The sequence below is a fragment of the Vulpes vulpes genome, chromosome 8, assembly GCF_048418805.1.
Source record: "Vulpes vulpes isolate BD-2025 chromosome 8, VulVul3, whole genome shotgun sequence".
NCBI classification, from domain to species: domain Eukaryota; kingdom Metazoa; phylum Chordata; class Mammalia; order Carnivora; family Canidae; genus Vulpes; species Vulpes vulpes.
Window position 1 is genome coordinate 14,739,688 of NC_132787.1, and position 22,002 is coordinate 14,761,689.

Sequence of the window (22,002 nt, forward strand, 5' to 3'; positions counted from 1 at the left end):
AGAATGAAACTAGACCACTCTCTTGCACCAGACACAAAGATAAACTCAAAATGGATGAAAAATCTAAATGTGAGACAAGATTCCATCAAAATCCTAGAGGAGAACACAGGCAACACCCTTTTTGAATTCGGCCACAGTAACTTCTTGCAAGATATATCCACAAAGGCAAAAGAAACAAAAGCAAAAATGAACTATTGGGACTTCATCAAGATAAGAAGCTTTTGCACAGCAAAGGATACAGTCAACTAAAAGACAACCTACAGAATGGGAGAAGATATTTGCAAATGACATATCAGATAAAGGGCTAGTTTCCAAAAATCTATAAAGAACTTATTAAACTCAACACCAAAGAAACAAACAATCCAATCATGAACTGGGCAAAAGACATGAAGAGAAATCTCACAGAGGAAGACATGGACATGGCCAACATGCACATGAGAAAATGCTCTGCATCACTTGCCATCAGAGAAATACAAATTAAAACCACAATGAGATACCACCTCACACCAGTGAGAATGGGGAAAATTAACAAGGCAGGAAACCACAAATGTTGGAGAGGACGTGGAGAAAAGGGAAGCCTCTTACACTGTTGGTGGGAATGTGAACTGGTGCAGCCACTCTGGAAAACTGTGTGGAGGTTCCTCAAAGAGTTAAAAATACATCTGCCCTACGACCCAGAAATTCCACTGTTAGGGATTTACCCCAAAGATTCAGATGCAATGAAACGCCGGGACACCTGCACCCCGATGTTTCTAGCAGCAATGTCCACAATAGCCAAACTGTGGAAGGAGCCTCGGTGTCCATCGAAAGATGAATGGATAAAGAAGATGTGGTTTATGTATACAATGGAATATTCCTCAGCCATTAGAAACGACAAATACCCACCATTTGCTTCAATGTGGATGGAACTGGAGGGTATTATGCTGAGTGAAATAAGTCAATCGGAGAAGGACAAACAGTGTATGTTCTCATTCATTTGGAGAATATAAATAATAGTGAAAGGGAATAGAAGGGAAGGGAGAAGAAATGTGTGGGAAATATCAGAAAGGGAGACAGAACATAAAGCCTCCTAACTCTGGGAAATGAACTAGGGGTGGTGGAAGGGGGGGAGGGCAGGGGGTGGGGGTGAATGGGTGACGGGCACTGAGGGGGGCACTTGACGGGATAAGCACTGGGTGTCATTCTGTATGTTGGGAAATTGAACACCAATAAAAAATTAATTTATTAAAAAAAACCAGCTTTATTTGTAATAGCCAAACCTGGAAACAATCCAAATGCCCATCAACAGATTAAGGGATTAAAAAAGTGTGGCGTATTCATACAATGAGGGCATTCACGAGTCAGCAATAAAAGAGAATGAATAATTGATACATGCATAAAAAAAAAAAAAGACCACAGGATGAATGTGATGCTTTTTAAACTAGTTAGCAAGGTGAGATTGAGAATTGCATTATATAGGGAATACTTTAAGAGTCCAGATTACTGTATGATTTTTTAGTAAATAAATTTGCAAAAGGTGCTACAGTTATTAAAAGCCAATGGTAGACATAGATCTCTCTTTTTTTAGAAAATAGTTCTTCAGGAATTAGATTCTTCTTATCCCTGAACCAATGCTTTAAAAATCACTCTCAATCTTTAGTTTATCATAACAAATTCTAAACATTTATAATTAACTGGAATTCTGTTAACTCTTACCCTGAAAAAGCTTTTTTCCCCCACTATATTCCCCATGAGCATAGGTTGGCATACTCTTGGATACTTTACTTTTTTGCTTATGACTTGGGACATCCTGTCCCCATCCTCCTTGACATATATGCAAAGAATTAATGCAACTTCTGGTCATCAGTTTTAGTACCTTTAATCCCCAAATTGATCACATCTGTAACCACCTGGCTTCACACTAAGATCAGTCATCTTCATTCTTTAGCACTGAGAGAGATGCTTTATAATCTGGAATTATAGCATCTGAGTGTAACAGTGCCCTTATTATTTATTTTAAATGAACTAGATATGAGCAGAGAAATTATGTGGAAAGAGGCTTTCAGCTCTTGCTTGCCAATTTCAAGAAAAATAAAGTCATACTCTGAAGCCATGATCTCTACCTCCAATTACACGCATTTTGTTGCAAATAAAAAGAGACATGAAATTTACAGATAATAATGGAGAACAATCAATTTCTTTATACAACTCAAAAAAGGAAATATTGTAAATTGATGCCTCTCATCAAGGAGCTGTTCTGGTCCTGATGAGATATTCATATGTTTCCCTATCAGATTTACATGCACTGCTTTGGCTTTATCAAAGGCATTTACCTGACTAGTTGCAAGCACACTATACAGTAACAAAGAGGCTGTAACTGTCTCCACACATTTTTATAGTTCTGTCGAATAATTCTGTGTGTCAAGCAACTATAATATTCCCCCAATAGTCACAATGTTTCTAAAGCCCTTAACCTTCCTTCTAAGCAACTTTCCTAGCTATTAATAACAAACAACAAATCTTAAAAGTGGACAGCCCAGAGAAAGCAGGAAGCAGTGATACAATTTAACAAATAAATAGCTAACTTGATAACTAGATGGTTGTATAGGTAAGTAGATAAATAAGTTTGATAGGGAAATAATTAGATGATAAGTAGGTACAAACATACATAGATTAGATTTACTAGAGAAACTTTCACTCAACCAAATGTAATGGAGGATGTCATTACATTTTTTCTTAAGAAAAAGATTAATGAACTATTTTGGGTGGATGGCGACATGGTCAGAGTCAGTTAATTTCCCCCAAATATCCCTTTCTCCCTTCTTGAAATAGAACCCTCAGTTTTTTACTGGACTCATGGTTGCACTGAATTATTTTTCAGGTTCCCTTGAAGCTATTGTGTGACTAGAAAAGAAACACTAGAATTAAGCAAAAGTTTACTTGTAATTTCTTGGGGAGACTCTTAAGGAGAGGTGAGAAAGGTCATTCCTTTCTTTTGTTGCCTTGTCTGTTGTGCTGATTGGAATACAGATGTCTGGAGTTTGAGCAGTCATCTTGAAGCATAGAAGAATAGGAGTCAGGCATTGCTGATGGCAGAACAACAGGTTTGGGAATTTTGATCACTGTTCACCATGGCATATCATACCAGCCTGATACTAAAATAAGAGATTTTTTCTTATAGAGAATGAGATAAACTTATATCTTTTTTAAGATCTTGCTATTGTGTCTTCTCCATTACAGACAGAATAAGGAAAGCCTGACTAATAGTGCGGGTTGCTAAAAACATATTCAAATAGCAAAAGTATGATCACAAACTGTCTTAGAAGAGTATAGATTTCTGATACTTCAATATTCTTCCCAAAAGTGCACAGTGCTGGATGTGGGTCAATACATTTTGAGTCAGGGATACCTGGGCGGTGCAGTAGTTGGGCATCTGCCTTCACCTCAGGTTGTGATCCCAAGGTCCTGGGATCAAGCCCCGCATCAGGCTCCCCACAAGAAAACAGTTAGACTGGACAGCAGGAAAGAATGAGAAAAGACTGAGACATAATGAATACAGATAATATTTTGGAAGAATTTTGCTATAAATGGGAGCACAGAAATTGGGCTATAGCTAGAAGGGGACCTGGGATCAAGGGAACATTTACTTTTTTAAGGCATGAAGAATGATAGCATCTTTTAATACTAACGGAAATAATCAAATGGAGAGGGAGAAAATGATGAGTTGGGAGAGAAAAGGGAGACTTGTGTTAATAACAACCTTGAGCTGGGAGTGGAATCCAGTGCAAAACTTGAAGACTTAGTCCTAGTAGGACATGGGTCACTGAACCACAGCAATAAGGGGGAAAAAAGATTATGAATATACAGATGTAGATGGTCTGCATATGTTTGATTGTAGCAGCATGTGAAAAGAGCACATAGTACATTTGAAATTATTTTGTTTTGTGGTTAAGGGCTGTCTTCCCCCATGAGATTTCAAGCTTTCTCTTAGTTTAGAAAAGGTGTGCCTAATCCATCACTGTATTCTCAGCATGAAGAATGGCAGCCAATATTCAATAAGTGCCCAATAATGGTTAAGTGAATGGATAATGCCGATCCCCACCCCACACACACTTCCCTTATATCATGCTTCTACCTGGTTAGGATGTAAAGGTCATCATTGTAGGAATTCTAAAATTCTAAGGTATTATATTTCTCAAATTCTACAGAATATTCATTATATATGAACAAGACAAAGCTTTCTGATTTCCTGCCATGTTTACAACTCTCTGTTAGGGGGGGAAAGCCACAGATGTTTCCTTTCACATTTGTACTACATGAATCCACTTCCTGGTCACAGTGGATTGGGCATAAAGGTAGAGAGCAGAGGCTCTGCAAGGTCTCTCTTCTATATTGATGAGAAGAGGGCATCTGTATTGGATGTAGCTGCCATGTGCTCTGGTTCTCTTCCTGTTGGGGCACATGGAATAAAGATACAGAAAAATAAGGCAAAAGCCAAAATACAAACAGATAAAGCACTAAGAAGAAGCCTTGAGGCAGATGGCAGCGTAGGTAAAATAGGTAGAGAGCACCTGAGTGACCATGATGTCGGTGTCATTAGAGTAAGGATCAAGGGAGGTCTACTGGGGAGCTTGCTGAGTTCAAAGGTCACCAGTCGGGGATCCCTGGGTGGCGCAGCGGTTTGGCACCTGCCTTTGGCCCAGGGCACGATCCTGGAGACCCGGGATCGAATCCCACGTCGGGCTCCCGGTGCATGGAGCCTGCTTCTGCCTCTCTCTCTCTCTCTCTCTCTCTCTCTCTCTCTCTCTCTCTGTGACTATCATAAATAAATAAATAAAATTAAAAAAAAAAAACAAATTCAAAGGTCACCAGTCACTATAATAACCTGAATGATGGTTCGATGTTTTACAACATCTGGCTGTGCAACTCCTTGTTCTTCCTTCCTACAATAATACCCTTTGAGTTAAGTTAGTAAGAGCATGACTCTGTCAGTCTTTAATATACTATTCTATATTATTTATAGTGAATTCTATTTTTCATGGTACATAATCTTTGGTGACATTATTAAGCTTTCCATTTTTCTTATGAATATATTATTGTCAAATCATTCAACTCATATTGTGAAAAAAGAGCCAGTGTCCAGTTAATTTGAAACATAGAGTATATGGTATAGCTATATAGAATAGTTATAAATTTACTAAATTTGTGGGTATTTTTATTATTTAAAGTAATTTTTATTATTAGATAGCTATTACCAAATGCACAGGTAGTATGAGTAATGTATTACTCATGGAATGCATTGAGTAGAAGGTAACTATTGAGTGGAAGGTAACTATTATTTTAGTGTAGCAAATAAGTTTTAACTTAAAAGTTTATTTACTTATAAAATCATATTTCTAGTTCTGGACTGCTTATCAGGGCACACAGATTAATTGCTCACTAATATCTTCCTTTTTTTCTTTGGAGCTTCCTGTTCTATGTTTATCTACTTTAATTTTATTCAACCAAGATTAAATATGACTTACAGTCTTGAGCTTTCAGCCTCTATATATTAAGTATATCATGATTCCTTCAAAGAACTCTATTTATGTCTTCATTATGGCTTGCTTTTAATAGTCTTTTTCAAATACAGGATTTAGTTTCAATTTAGTTTTGAAGACCTTCTTAATCCTCTACGGTTTCTTTCCAAAGACTAGGATCTCTTATCCTCTCCTTTGATCTTTTCAAGAACAATTGAATATAGTAGAGTAGATTTTTAGCAAAAATTAATGATAGTTTCAACATTATTTTTGATATCAATAATGATTTTATATCACTTCACTGCCAAGAAGATGGCAAATGTACTTGCAATCGCTTGTGCCCAGCTTGGCACCAGAAATATCTTGCAGGCCTATTTCTAGATCAGTTAAGTCAACAGTGAAAATCTTTCTACAATATTTTGTTGGGTTTACTTAAAAATATACTATGAAAATTCTGAAAGTGTTCTTTGGTAGTATATATTTTAAAAAGAGGTGGCCAGGATAAAGTAAAAATGGTCTGATATGCAGCATTTCCTTTATGTACCAAGAGGAGGAAGATGGTAACTTTAACTTATATTTAAATCTGCAGAACTTGACTAGAAGAGGTCTTTCTTAATATCCTTGGTTATCTCAACCTCTGGCCTCCTTTAAGCCATATGTTGTTTACAAGTGGGGTTAAAAAAGTTTCATTACCAGGTATGTGAAGCAGAATAATACCCCCCCCCCCCAAAGAAGTCCACATCCTAAATCTTGGAACCTAGGAATATGTTAGGTTACATAGCAAACTAGAATTAAGTTTGCAGAAAAAGTAGGGTTTCTTATCATCTGACCTTAAAATAGGAAGTTCATCCTGATTATTCAGAGTGACACAATATAACACAGGTGTCCCCCAAAGCAAAGGAAGGAGGCGGAGGAGAAAGTTAGAGAGAGATGTGACAATGGAAACAGGGCTAAAGAGTTGCTGTGTTGCTGACTTTAAAGATGGTGGAAGGTGAGACACCTGGGGGGCCCAGCGGTTGACTGTCTGCCTTCAGCCCAGGGCGTGATTCTGGAGTCCCAGGATAGAGTCCCACATCGGGCTCCCTGCATGGAGCCTGCTTCTCTCTCTGCCTATGTCTCTGCCTCTCTCTGTCTCTCATGAATAAATAAATAAAATCTTAAAAAAAAAAAAAAAGAGAGAGAGTGGAATGTGCCACCAGCCAACGTATATGGGTGGCCTCTAGAAGGTGGGAGAAAACACAAAGAAATAGATTTCCCCCCTTAGAGTCTCCAAAAAGAATACAGCTCTATTAACTCTTTGACATTAACCCCATGAGGCCTTGTTGGACAAAACTGGCAATAACAAATTTGTGTTGCTTTAAGCCATTAAGTTTGTGGTAATTTGTTATGGCAATATATCAGAACCTAACACACCAGGTATAGCAGTAAAGTAGTAATTCTTTTTTATTAGAGTATTTATGTGGTGTGTTGGCCAGCAATCTTCACCTTAGTGGAGAAAATGTTGAATCCTGGGTCACTCGAGTATTAAAATTCAAAACAGCCAGGATTAGCTGAAAAGGATGGTTTTAACTACAAATACAAAGGCCTATGAAATATGACCACTTAATCACAGAAGTTTGGTAAGAACATACTCCCATGTACAGTTACCACCTGAATTTCCAGCATTCCAAACACACCAGCTTATCTGCCTTATGGCAGCTTCGGCTCCCTTGCACAGTTTTTGACTGCACAAACTGTTTTTCCATTTTTTTCACCCTAATCACCATTATTTTGAAGAAAGATATTTATGATTTGAAGACCTGCATTGTCTATAAAGCTTTCTTCTCTTTGAATTTCAAGGTCTTGAACTGTTCGTAAGTTAGTCCTGTTGGGGCCTTGTGTCTGCCTCCCTGAGCATCTTTTTATTCGAAGTCTTTTCTTCCTGTGCTTTCATCAGATTCAAGGTCTCTTCCTATTATTAATTCCTGGATTTTGTATCTGAATTATATGACTTACAATGGAAAGTAAGGCCATTTTAAACTGTCAAATAATATGAAAAACATATTGACTACTACCTCTGAAACACAGTACTGAGTCCTGAAGAAACAAGAATAAATATGTCATGATACATTCTGTCAAGGAGCTCAGAATTTAATAATGGGGTATTCAAATGATTTAAACAATTATAGAAGTGGGCTAACTGGGGCTTGCATAAAGTGTTATGAGAAAGCAGAGAATGAAATAGGAAGGATTGGTTGGAAGTTCTTCAGCAGGATCAGGGAAGGGACATTTGAGGCTGAAGACAGCACAGATATGATGGTGTAGAGGCTTGTGAGACCATGAAAGATTTGCAGAATCACAACTAGCAATAGGGTATATGGTAGAGATGAAAAAAGAAAACACTCTCCCCCAAAAAAACAAAAGAAAAAAAAGAAAACACCCAGATAGGATTCTGAATAACTCTTTCTTAGCTTTAATATTCTGTGAAGTAATCCTCCATATGAAATTCTATTGACCACAGATGTTCCACCCCTATGTTCAAAACTTAACTGAGAGGGCCTAAAAATCTCATGCTAATTTCTAAAAGGAATGAAGTGAGTCATTATGTTAACACCATTCTATATCTGTGCCTGTGACTTAAAGATCTACTGTTTTTTTCAAAGAAATCACTCTGCAGAATAATCCAGGTTACTTAAAGTGAGGATACTCATGACAGTGTCCCTAGAAATTAAGCAAGTTAATGACATGTAATATCCTTTTATGAGGCTCCACTACATGATAGAAGATAATTTCTTTTAAACTCTTCTATGAAAAGATTATCTTCTCTTCAACTGAGAAAGTGAAGAGGGTCTATTAGGTACTGTGTTTATTAGGAATATTTTTTACGGGGATCCCTGGGTGGCGCAGTGGTTTGGCGCCTGCCTTTGGCCCACGGCACGATCCTGGAGACCCGGGATCGAATCCCACGTCGGGCTCCCGGTGCATGGAGCCTGCTTCTCCCTCTGCCTATGTCTCTGCCTCTCTCTCTCTCTCTGTGTGACTATCATAAATAAAAATTTTAAAAAAGGAATATTTTTTGCCTCCAAATTATTTTAGATATCAGAAAGTGATGAGTTAGGTTTGATGTTCTTTAAGAATATTTAAAACTGTGAGTCTGTATTATTTTGTATAGTTTGTTTTTAATTGAACCAAAGGAGAGGGCCCTTAGGTATTCTGAAAATCCATAGCTTAAAGTTTAAGTTGACATTCAAGATTTTTGGCTAACCTGACACCATTTGTTGACCATGTATTACATAGGCTTAATGTTTCTGGTTTGCCATATATTACACTATTTAAATCTCACTAGAACTTAATCAATTTGGTATTATTATCCCAGTTTTAGATTAATATACCTAGACAACATAAATATCTTATCAGTAGAACCAAAACTTGAAAACATGCTTTTGCGTAATTTCAAATCCTTTCTACGTCTCTGTAGTCTTATTACAAATAAAGTTCTGAGTCTTTGGCCTTAGAAATCCTTATTACTTATTTTTTTCTTGTTCTTAAACTATGGATAGAAATGCTCAATTTCTTTCCTTTTTTAAAAAGATGTATTTATTTAAAAGAGAGAGAGAGAACACATGCACATGTGTGAGGAGAGGAGCAGAAGGAGAGAGAGAATCAAGCAGACTCTCCACTGAGTGTGGAGCTTGCTGCAGGGCTTGATCTCACAACCCTGAGTATTGCCCGCTCTGCCGCAACACGATCAGGGTCCTGAGGGTAAGGGGATGAGGAAAATAAAAGAAAAGTAAAGAGATGGGGACAGGAGGGACACAGTGGGTGATGTCCAAGCAGTGCCAGCTTTATTCAAGGTTCTATAACATTTTATAGCATGAGCAAAACAAAGCTAAGGAGGTATCTATTTTTAGCATGTTTGTGAAACCCTCCAAAGTTCCCCTTTCTCAGCATGCAAGACAGACCCACTGGTGCCAGAAGACCTTGGTAAAAGATAAGCTTGTTGCTCCAGATGTGCATACTTCAAAGGAATATTAGATATGGTTAACAGACCAGTAAGGACAGCACAGACCCTTATTTACATTTATGACTAGGCCAGAATAAATTGTATCTATTGTGTTATGTGGGCGACCACGTACAAGCGAGCTCTGAGAACCATTGCTCAAGCCCTTTCTCAAGCATCAACCAACTATTCACCCTTTAGGCTCCGAGCCTTTTGAGTGAATGAGGGACGCAAGTCCAGGCCTGGTTTGGTTTAGTTACTCCAGCTAGTCCATGGCCGCCCACACTTGAGATCATGACCTGAGTCAAAATCAAGAATTGGTTGACTGACCCACCCAGATTCCCCCACCCCCAAATTACTTCTTAAAAAAGATTTGAATTTATATTTTTCCAGCATCTTGAGAAATTATAAAAGTCACACATGTGTACATATTTAAATGGCAATTCAGAATGTGAAATACATTGTATTTCTGACTTGAGGTAGATAGAGAATATATCCTCATGCCCATTTTAAACCCAAGGTAATTGAGACTCCAAGACGTTAAGGGGTGAATTCAGGTTAAGGAGCCAGTCTTCTGTCTTTTCATCTATCACCTGACAGTATCTTCATGATAACATTCACTTTAGAAATGAAAATAAATCAGTCACACCTCCTCTTGGCTGTAATGTGAGCTCCCTTCTCTCTGTCAACTATCTGGCTGTTGTACTAGAAATTTCAAATGCATTTTTATCAAGGTTAACAATGAATTTGGGTTGGTATTGAAAAGTCTATTTTCCCTTCTATTACTTTCATTCTGGTACTGGTGGGGTATATATTTATTTGTACTTATCTATAAAATTAGAGTTTAGCTCTTGTTCATGAGGCATCCCTAGTAAATCTGAGTTCCTTCTATTTTCCTCATATGAACTGAGACAAAACAAAAGCCAGCCTGACTGCAAGCTAACACATAGATGGTTTCCTTGGTAACACATATGTGAAAGACTGCAAAATCTCCCCAATTTCCATTCCTGCTTTCACAGAGGCTCTTCAGACTGCTAATATGGGTGTGCCTGTGTGACAGCAAGCCATTTTATGTGAGAGTAAGTGCTTATAACAGACAGGATGAGGGTAAGGGAAAAACAATGTTTAGCCAAAAGCAAGTACATAAGAGAAATCAACTCTCAACGGTGAGTATGAAGAGGGGGAAACATGAAGCCAAGAGATCCTATTTTGAGTTCTTACAATGCAATAAAAAAAACCACTTAAATGATTGTAACAGTACATAGAAGAAAATTACGTTGTTTCTAAAATGAAAGTCACAATTCAAATCTGTTTGTTTTCTATCATTTGCCATGTTAAAGAGTGGTGTGTTCTGGGACTTACCCAGTAGTAAAATTACTCCTCAGAGGTTCATGAAACCTTCCCCCCCACCAACAACTATGCATTCAAAACTCATACTATTCAGACTATGCAGACAATAGCAAGTATTTCTGCACCCTCACTAGGTGAGGTATGTGCCTAAGGTTTTCTGTACATTATTCCAATTATTTTACAATGATCTCAAGAGGAAGATGATCCATTTTCAGACTGAATAACTGAACATTAGAGAGGGTAAGCAATTTGTCCATGATCACTCAGCCAGGATATGGTGAGGCCAGGACTTCAACCCAGGTATCTGAGTCCACAGCCAAATTCCTAACCCTGAAGTAACATTAAAGCTGTGAGTGTGGTGATGCCAACAGGAGGGTCTTGTGGTGTCCTTGAGGTCTGTCAATGAGGTCTTTAGCTGCTTCATTCTTTCTGGGTATTTCTAAGATCTTATTAAATATTTGAACAAATACTTTTAAAACTTGCTTTGTTATGATTATGCAGCCATAACATCATCATCAAGCATGTTCTTGGTAACCTACAGAAGGTGGCAGGTGAATGCAGTTAATCAGGATGCGAATGAAATAAATTATTTGAAAGGACAGAACAAGATAGAGTCTAACCGACATGATAGAGTCTGTATATATATATATATATATGGAAAAAGGATTTAGGAAATCAGGTGGAACACAATCTGGAATAATGACTATAGATAGATCTGAGCAAGAAAGATGCTATTTTGTTCTGGTTTTGAGAACAGAAGTAGAGATAGCCACTAATTGATTCCTTCCCCTTTCTAATTTTACATATAGACATTTTTCAAATAATCTAATGTGAAAGTTCCTTTCAAAAATGAATAAACAGGTATTCTATAAAATCACGTGGTAAAAATAACATCTTATAAAGAAAAATTAGATTCTATTAGACCACTCAAAGCTTATGCAGCTACAACCTATGAGCTAACCAAATTAATAACTCTCCCAATACAAAATTAAAAATTAAAAGAACCCTCATTAATAAGGATACTTTAAGTTAAAAAAATACAAAAATACTACAACACTTACTTGACAAGTAAAATAAGTGAAAAAAATAAGATAACTTGATGGAAGTTTGTATAAGTTGGCTGCTGTTGAGTTTTAAAAATAATAGTAAAAAGAACAGATATTGACATTTGTGATAGTTTTTCAGTGTTTGCTCTTTGAAATATTTCATAAAAACTAAAAATAAATACAAATTAAAAAGTAAATATAATTGAAAGTGATTTGTTGGAAAAATATATGAAAATAAATATATACCCCTCACCACAGGTTTAACCAGAACACCTTTGCCATCATCGTTTTTAGAGATGTAGAAAATTTATTTAAAGCAGCCTCCATATTAAGAAAAAAAGGTGAAAAACAAAACAAACAAAAGAAAAGCAAGAAGAAAAGATAGCTCCTTTGTTTCCCTCAAACTTCCCTGATCTTTCTCATGAGCCGCTGCCAACTTATTGAGTAGAAGTAAACATACACACACACAGAATTAGTTGAACCAGGTTCAGAATTTAGTCCAATCTAATGATATATACGAACATTCTGGTTAGCTTCACTGTTCTGGATTGATTGTTCAGGTGACAGAGAACTCCCTTCTCCCCCTGCTCCTTTCCTAAATGGCATTGAGCTGTAAGGGTAGGGAAATAAATGATATCAAACTGTTCAGAGGATGCTTCAGTTGTGCACTGATATGTAATTGAGCTCTTGTTGGAATCTCCTGGGGTGCACTGGGGTTGACTGATTATCTGGTGTAATATCATTTATAATAAGAAATATATACTTGGTCTTTATCCTCATTTCTAGTACAGAGCTTCTAAAATCTTTGGAGAAACTCCAAGGTGTCTTTAGTTTTGCTAATGAAGTGACTTTTAGAATCCCCCTAGGTCACCTAAGGTTAGGGGCTGTTTGCTAGAAGAATCAAGCCTGTGAGTAGAGGGTTGGAACTTCCAGTCCCACATCCCTGACCTTCTGGGAGAGAAGAGGGGCTAGAGGTTGAATCAGTTGCCAATGGCCAGGGCTTTATTCAATCATGCCTGTATAATGAAGTTTCTCTAAAAATCTGAAAGGACAGGCTCCATAGAGCTTTTAGGTTGGTGAATATGTGGAGATTCTGGGAGAATGGTTCTCTTAGAGAGTCTGGAACCCCTACACCCATTCCCCACATCTTGCCTTATGCATCTCAGCCATCTGGATGTTCATCTGTATGCTTTATCTTCTTATAATAAACTGGTAACTCAGTTAGTTAATATCTTTCCTGACTTCTGTGAACTACTCTAGCAAATTAATTGAACCCAAGGAGAGGGTCTGATTTATAGCTAACTGGTCAGAAACATAGATGACAGCATGGGCTTGCAATTATTATCCCAAGTAGGGGACAATCTTGTAGGACTGACGCTTTACCGTGTTGGAGTGACACTATCTCCAGATGGATAGTGTCAGAATTAAATTAAATGGTAGGTAGCATACGCAGGGCACCTGGGTGGCTCAGTCAGTTAAATCTCTGACTCTTGATCTCAGGTCACATCTTGATATCAAGATCCTGATTTCAAGCCCCATTTTGGGCTCCATATTGGGCATGGAGTCTACATTTTTAAAAAATGTTAGAGTACCCAACTGGTGCTGGAGAATTTCTTGTGTGTGTAACTTCCTCTCCTCACACTGGAATTTGATCTAGAATCCTATTACATGGGTATTCTCTTTGCATGGCTACTAAAGTCTGTGGTTGAAAAAATAGTGTTGCTTTTTTTTTTTTGTCTCAGCCAAAGTTCAGGAGACTTAACCTGCTGACTCCCCATCTTCTCTCTTCTTTTTGCCCTATAGATGCTTCTGAGTGTCCATCATATATTTCATGAAGCCCCTGAGCTGGGGTGTCAGTGCTGTAGTCTCTGTGGGTAGTCCTGTGCTTCCACCCACTGTGAACCCTGACAGGCCAGCTGACCCTAATTCAACATATAGACTGCAGGGAACTAAGGAAGAAACAAAAGAGCAAGAGAGACCATCTCTCTGCCTAACTGTCCTGAAATTGCCTCATTTCCATTGAGAACTACCTGGTAAAGAACTTTCCTCCCAGAATCATACATCCAGTTCCAGCAGAAAGCACCCTGCTTGGGGACATCTTCCAAAATATTGAACATCCCTCCACCTCTCTAAGCTGAAATCTGCCAAGCTTAAATCATCCTACCAATCTAGGACTCAGCTTTCCTGCCTCTCATCTCTGTCTCTCCTCGTTGCATCACAAACCACTTGGCTAGAATTGTCAGGTTTTTTTCTTTTTCTTTCTCTCTGGTCAGGTCTGACTTCTACATTTACTCTCCTCATTGAGGTGGCAGGTGTCCCCTCTGCCCTCTCTTAAACTATGACGAGAGAGTAAATCAAAACCTGCTCATGGATAAGGGAATATTTGAAATATATATTGAAAATATCTGCAGGGCAGAAGTAGCCATTTCACATTTTTGCTTCCGTCTAAACCTTTGTTTGAAGAAAGACTTGGTTTAAATTTTTGATAAAGAGAGAGGTGAATGGAACTAAAGAGTGTTGAGAGAGAGCAAATAATAGGGCAAAGGATGATTTTAGCAACATAAGGTAAGCAACATAGCAGTAGCAGCATTGTGAAGATGTAAATGAATAATTCAGACACAGGTAGTCAGGAGTTAGAATTGATTGCAGAGCAAAGCATAAATACTGTTAATACCAGGAAATATAGTTTCAGGGAGAGTCTTAAAGCACTGATTTCCAGAAAAAAATCTCTGTGTGTTAAAGGTTGGATGACAGTGGGAGGTGTAATAAAGAGAATGAATAATAAAGATTTGTAACTAAAGGTCTGGCATAAGAATGTTGTGACAGAGAAATCTAATAATCTGTGTAAAATATTAAATTATTATATTCATCTAGTATTTGTTAAAAATGAATAAACAGGTAGGGGGGCCAATTCTGAGACGTATATTTCATCTATGACTGCTTAGAGTACAATGTAAGAATGTAAAAAAAAAAAAAAGCCAGATTTCTGTTATATAATCAGCGTTTCTTCTTCAGACAAGGATAGCATGCTGCATGGGAAAGATAATGTTAACAGAGGACAGAGACAAAGCAGGACCTCTCTGTTCCTATTTTGCTTCTGCTATTTTTCTAGCAAAGGAATTGGAGTAAAATGGAAAGATTAGGAAAGAATGTAAAGAACAGAACAAATATTGTAAAACAGAAATTGAAACCCAAATTAGCCCAGGAATGGAGAGGAAACCCCTTTCAAGGAATTAAAATAAATGGTTCTGATATGTAAGCTAATTTGCTGAATGAATTTGCAAAACTCATTGTTCAGAGTCACCACGGCAAGTTGAGAAATCACCAAGAATGAATAGGACACCAGAAAACTATAAATAAAGGCAAATTCATCATCAAAGCCAAGAAAATACTTGATATTATTGTAACAAAACCATTATAGGGTTGGATTAAAAAGCAGTATTTATTTATCTCCAGTATGAATATGTGACAAAACGTCAGCATTTTCATTGTCTTCTTGGAAATTATTCATAAGCAGAAAAGAGATGTGAAACAAAAATATAAAAATCTATTTTTGGCAGAAAATTCAGGAATCGACTAAAACTCTAGATTCACAGTTGATGAAGGAGCAGAATTTGCAACCCTAAAATATGTCTCTTTGGCATAGCGATTATCTTGAGCTGGTTATTTTTAAGAAATTACAGACACAGGAGAAGCTCTGAAAACTGAGTAAAAGTTACACTTTCATAAGAGACAGTTATATTTATAAGTGAAATCTCCATTTGTAAAGGTGTCTCCATCTCTGTACCAGGCAGGAAGAGGAGGATGTCTAAATCTCTAGAAACCATTATCAATGGATAAGAAACCTACCTAAATCAGTGTAACAACCATACCTTTGTTTACTGTGCTTTTTGTGAGAGTCTCCTATAACTGGTCTCCCTCCCACTCCCCAATATCTTTTTTCCCAATATCTCCCCTTTAGCTGGAGATAGTATTTAAGGTAGTGGTTTGAATCAATTTTCCTGAGTTTCTCCCATGTATAGAGGAGGTAAACACATTATGAAACTTCTATTTTTTTCCCCTTGTTAATTTGTCTTTTATTATTGGGAGGGACATCTCAGCCAAAGACTTAGAAAGATAAAGGGAAATTATTTTTCCTCCCCGATCCTTAAATAATGTCCAAGAGAAAAGAAATAAAACAGATTGGCACATGAAAGAAAGTGGAGAAAAAAGATTTGATGGGGAGGAGGCGGTGGCTATAGATTTTAGGAGGAACCAAAAAAATAGTCCCCTTATTGAAATTGTGAAGCATACTGTGAGGTGTCAAACCCAAATCCATAGTAAATGACATCAAGAACAAGAGTGACAGAGAGGAGTTTTCATATCAGAGGGGAAGAAACTCAGGGATACTTATTCTGGCTGGCTATATAGGAGAATGGCTAAACAATTCTTGTGCTAACTATGGTCATAGGATACGGCTCATTGCCTACATGAAACTTCTGAAAATAGCTGACTGAGAAGGAAAGAAAGAAAAAAAGAAAGAAAGAAAGAAAGAAAGAAAGAAAGAAAGAAAGAAAAAGAAAGAAAGAAAGAAAAGAAAGAAAGAAAGAAAGTCCTTAAAAGAAGAATAATAAGGAAAATAGTGGGAGGATGTAGAAGAAAAGAAAATGCAGATCCTGTTGCAGTCGTTACCCCTAAGTCTTCATCCCAACCAAAAATCTAATCTCGCCTACATTTTTAGCAAAAAAATTCTAATTTATAATGACACGTGGTCACTGAGCTGAAAAACTAGATATCCCAGTTTCCCTTCGCCCCTTGACTGAGTTTGGTCAAAGAGATATTAGCAGAAGTATTAGGTGGGACTTTTAAATGTTTAATTAAGAGGAAAGTAGTGTCTTCTCATCTCATCCTCCTGGTTGAAGTTCTGGTCAGGATGAGGTGCAATGAGTTGGAAAGACCCTGGGTACCTGATAGTTTTGTGGATCCTCACCAGCCGCAGGCTGCTTACCACCACCATTTTTCTTACATAAGTGAGAAAAAACTTTATTTGAGGCCACTATCATTTTGGGTTTTCCCTGTTGTGCACAACTAGAAATAAATTCACAACAGAAAAAAATTTTCTTAGGGAGCAGATTAATAAATTGCCAGGACCCTGTTTATAGTTAAAAACAAAAAACAAAAAACAAACCTGAATTTAGCAATCACCACTATGAAATCAGTATATAAAGCTAAAGTGTAAATACTTAAGGGAAAAAAATATTATATTACAGCAGGAGATGAAAGGAGGAGCATAACTCAGGAAAGTAGTAAAAAACAGGGATCCCTGGGTGGCTCAGTGGTTTAGCGCCTGCCTTTGGCCCAGGGCATGATCCTGGAGACACCGGATCGAGTCCCACATCAGGCTCCCTGCATGGAGCCTGCTTCTTCCTCTACCTGTGTCTCTGCCTCTCTCTCTCTCTCTCTCTCTCTCTCTCTCTCTCTCGCTCTGTGTGTGTGTCTCATTAATAAATAAATAAAATATTAAAAAAAAAAAAACAACAATGACGCCCTCCCAAAATACAGGGCAAATTTTGAGGATCATAATGAGAATACACATTTCAGAAAAAAGCTAAAGAGAGATGAAAATATAAAATGAAAATAACAAGGGTTTAAGAGAATTAGAGAAAAAGCAATAGATGTGAAGATCAGCAAGTGATATTAAAAAGTACTCATAATTGATCCTCAGTGAAGTTAACTAAAATTATTGAAAAGAACAAATATTTGAAGACATAATTTCTAAAATAAAAGAGGATATGAATCACATATTGTAATTAATATGTCCCATAAAAACTGAGCTTAAAATTAACAAAAACATGCCTTGGTAAAAATAGTACACTTCAAAAATAGTGATGTCATCCTTCAACCAGTCAGATAGAGAGATAAAGTCACTTATAAGTAGAAAAGGTCCAGGCCAATTTCTGTCTTCTCCATGACACCATTAAAACATGAAGGCAAATAGAATACCTCTGAAATTTCCTAGAAAAGAAGGAAGAAGCCAAAGATTTTATAAAAATGTGATTATCTAAGAACCAGGTAAAAACAATTGTTCTTATGGGCTTTTCTTACAAGAATGAGTTTCATCCAATCAACAGATGATTGACTAACTTTGAGTATAATTAAGATATAAATACATGTTATTTTGGGGTAGTGAGACATGCTATTGCTAATGGTAGAAAACAGAATTAAACATATTATATAAAGCTTTGGTTGTAAAGGTAATTTGAGAATTAAAAAAGAAACCTTAAGATATGTACACAGCCACACAATCAAGGGGAACACAGTAAAGGATTTTATTAAATGTATACTACATATTTAAAAATATGCTACAAAGAATATTTACAAGTACAATTGAATAATAGCACAACATTGTGAATATGCTAAATGTCATTGATTTTTAAAATGTTCATTTTAAAATGGTTAATTTTGTGTTATGTGAAGATAGTGGAAGTTTTGAAAAAGTGCAAGAGGTTGGAGACCAAACATTTCTGTCTTATTATATAACATAAACAAGCTGTGGTTAGTTATTGAAAAAAATCTAGACACTCTAAGGTAGAGTGTCTCAAAATTATTAAAGTGAACAAAGGTTGACAGATGTGTACTAGAAAACTGAAGACAGGGAATCATGGTTTTCATATAAACTAAAGTCTAATTGAGAGCAAAATGCATTACATGAGACAAAGTAGAAAGCTTTATAATTGGATAGTAAAGATACAAATGTTGTTAACATATTTTCACCAAATAGCATGCCATAAACATTCATAAAGGAAAAAAATCTCTGTGATATGAGAAATAAAGCAACAATATTAATAATAGATATTTTTGATTCCTCTCTTAGTTCATGACAGTCCAGGGAGACAAAGAAAAAAAGGAAAAATAAATGCAGTTGTATTTCACTTATTGTAGAAATAAAAGGACCAATATTTGATATATATTGAACTCTGAAAGCTGGCAATTCCACTGGTCAAGAAAATGTAGGATTAATTTAAATACAAGGAAATAGAGACCCTGAAATCTGAAAGTTTTCAGAACTTTCTTGTAGACAGTTATTGAAAGTGAGAATCTAAACTGAAATTTTAGAATATTCAGACCATTTTATTTATTTATTTATTTTTTATTCAGACCATTTTAAAATGAAAATATCACACATCCAATATATGGGATCTAGTAAGACTGTGCTCAAAGGAAAATTTATAGTTTAAAGTATTTTATTAAATATAGCTTTTAGTAATTACAAAAAGAAAGAAAATGAACTATGCATCCATCTTATGAATTTTGGAGGAAAATGATAAAAAATGAAATAAAAATAAAAACAAAATGAAAGGATGAATTAATAAATTGAAAAGAGAAAATCATACCACAAATAAATCCAAAAATTTTTTCTTAAAGAAAAATTAAGCAATAATCAACAAATACTAAATGTAGAAATAACAAATACACAAAAGAAGTGATAAGGACAACCATAACCATATCAAGAGGCAAGAGATTAATATACTCTGTTAATTAAAATACATTTTATAAGAAAAATGTCAAAATTTAAATGAAAAAATCAAGAATGATTATACTTATTATAAATTGGGAAATTTGTTAAAACGTCTATTCTCATGCCTTTCCCAAAAGCAACACAGGGCCAAATTGTGGTACACTGACTTACACAAAACTTTTGAAGAACAAATAATTCCAAAGTTATTTAAAATTATCTCTAACTAAAAAGAGATAATTAAAAAAGTAAAATCATCTTTAACAGAAAAATAAAATCTTTCAAATTCTTTTTACAAAGCCAAAATAATTTCAATGTCAAAACATAAAATAATTCACTAATAATAAGTGCTAAAATTCTAAATAAAGTATTAGTAAACTAAAACATGTTTCAAGTTTCTTAAAGCCATTCAAAAATCCAGTATTTTAAAAATTAAATAAAGTAGAGTAGATGAACTTACTTAACATGAGTATATTTATCTCAGATCAAAAGCTAACATCATTCTTAAGGTGAAAACACTAGAAACATTTCAATTAACATCAGGAGAAAAAGTGGAATTTTTTTTTTTTAAGATTTTATTTATTTGTTCAGGAGAGACACAGAGAGAGATCAGCAGAGACATAGGCAGAGAGAGAAGCAGGCTCCATGCAGGTAGCCGGATGTGGGACTCAATCCCAGGACTCCAGGATCATGCCCTAGGCCAAAGGCAGGCACTCAAATGCTGAGCCACCCATGTGTCCCAAAGTGGAATATTTTTTAATCACCCTTGTTCCTTATCATTGTATTAGAGGTATTAATCAAGTGGATTAGAAAGATAAATAAAATATTGCTATAAAATTTGGAAAAATGGATGTGAGATTTTTACTAATCTTCAAGTCATTTATTTATATTACAAGAAATGAAAAAAGGAATCAAAACAACTTTCACCTTTTTTCCAAAAATAAAACAATTACAAAAATGCAAGAGAATTAAGAAATCGGTGAAAAATATAAATGAATTGATAGTTCACATATATACAATTAACAGCAAATTAGAAGAAATAATGGAAGACTTCACACAGTAACAGCTAAAAGATAAAATACTTAAATATAAAAAACAATTATGCATGATTTACAGACAAAAATTAATAAGCTCCCAAAGAAGATGACAAAATGGAAGCGCACCCATGTTCTTTGATAGATAAACATATAGTTACATCCAAGTTAATGTGTACATTTGATACAATTCTATTTCAATACCAAATGTGTCTTTGTTTGCTACAGATAAGCAGAACTTTATTTAATATGGGAAAATAAAAATAGCTAGACAAATTCTGATAAAAATGAGAAAAGGAATGAAGGTGTTTAGTCTAAGTATGAAATAATATTCTAAATTCTGAAAAATTAAAACAATAGTACTTGTGCACAAATTGATAGAACAATGGAAGAGTAGGGGAAAAGTAGAGTATACATACATTGACTTTAGTATATGAAAATAGTAGTGTGTCAAGCAGAAGAGAGAAATGGGTTACTCAGTGAATGATGTTGTGACAAATAGATAGCTACTAGAAAAAAAGCAGGTAATTGGATATATTTCCAGATCTTTACTTGAGGAATACTTCAACTGGGCCTGTGATTTAACTGTACAAAATACTAGAAGAAATCATAGGAGAATTCTTTTATAATCTTAAAGTGGATAATTTCTTTCTATGACATAAAACTGAAGCTTTGAAAGAAACATGTGATAGATTTGAATACATACAAACAAAAACTTTTATGGGAAAATATTTGTCATATAACTGATAAATGTCTAATTTTTTTAAAATACAAAAAGTTGGTGCCACTTACTGGAAAAAGAAAGAAAGAAAAAGAGAAAGAAAGAAAGAAAGAAAAAGAAAGAAAGAAAGAAAGAAAGAAAGAAAGAAAGAAAGAAAGAAAGAAAGAAAAAAAGAAAGAAAGAAAGAAAGAAAGAAAAAAAGAAAGAAAGAGAAAGAAAGAAAGAAAGAAAGAAAGAAAGAAAGAAAGAAAGAAAGAAAAAAAGAAAGAAAAGAAAGAAAGAAAGGCCGATGGCAAAGACTATGGGCATAAAGCACCCAGAGAAATGGTTCCTAAACCCATCTAGAGCTATTCAACAAGTTCCCATATAAGAAAGATGCAAATTAAAGCTATTGCAGACTTAAAATATTTTACCTATGAGAATGGGAAAGATTAAAAAATGGAATAAGCTCTTGTGATCATGAGAGTTTGAGGAAATGGGATTCTCTTAAATTGTTGGTAGGATTATCGACTGGCTGGTGGGAAGTTTGGATAACTCTATCAAAATGACAAATGTATAACTTAGGACAAAGCAGTTCCATTTCAAATTTCTACAATTTGAAAAATTTGTAAAATTTGTAAAATTTCAGATTTTACGTATGCAAAATGGTGTTTGTGTAATGCTTTTTCCTTAAGCATTGTTAATAATGGTATAAGCATTGTTTATAATGGTAAAATATTAGACAAACAGACATGTCACTAATATAAAAAAGGTTAAGTAAGTTGTGGTATATTTAACCAATAACTCAGTATTTAGGAGTAAAAATGAGCATGAAAAATCTTCAAATAGTGAGAGACACAGTTCTCTTATATATAGTTCAATAAAAAAGCAAGATGTGAG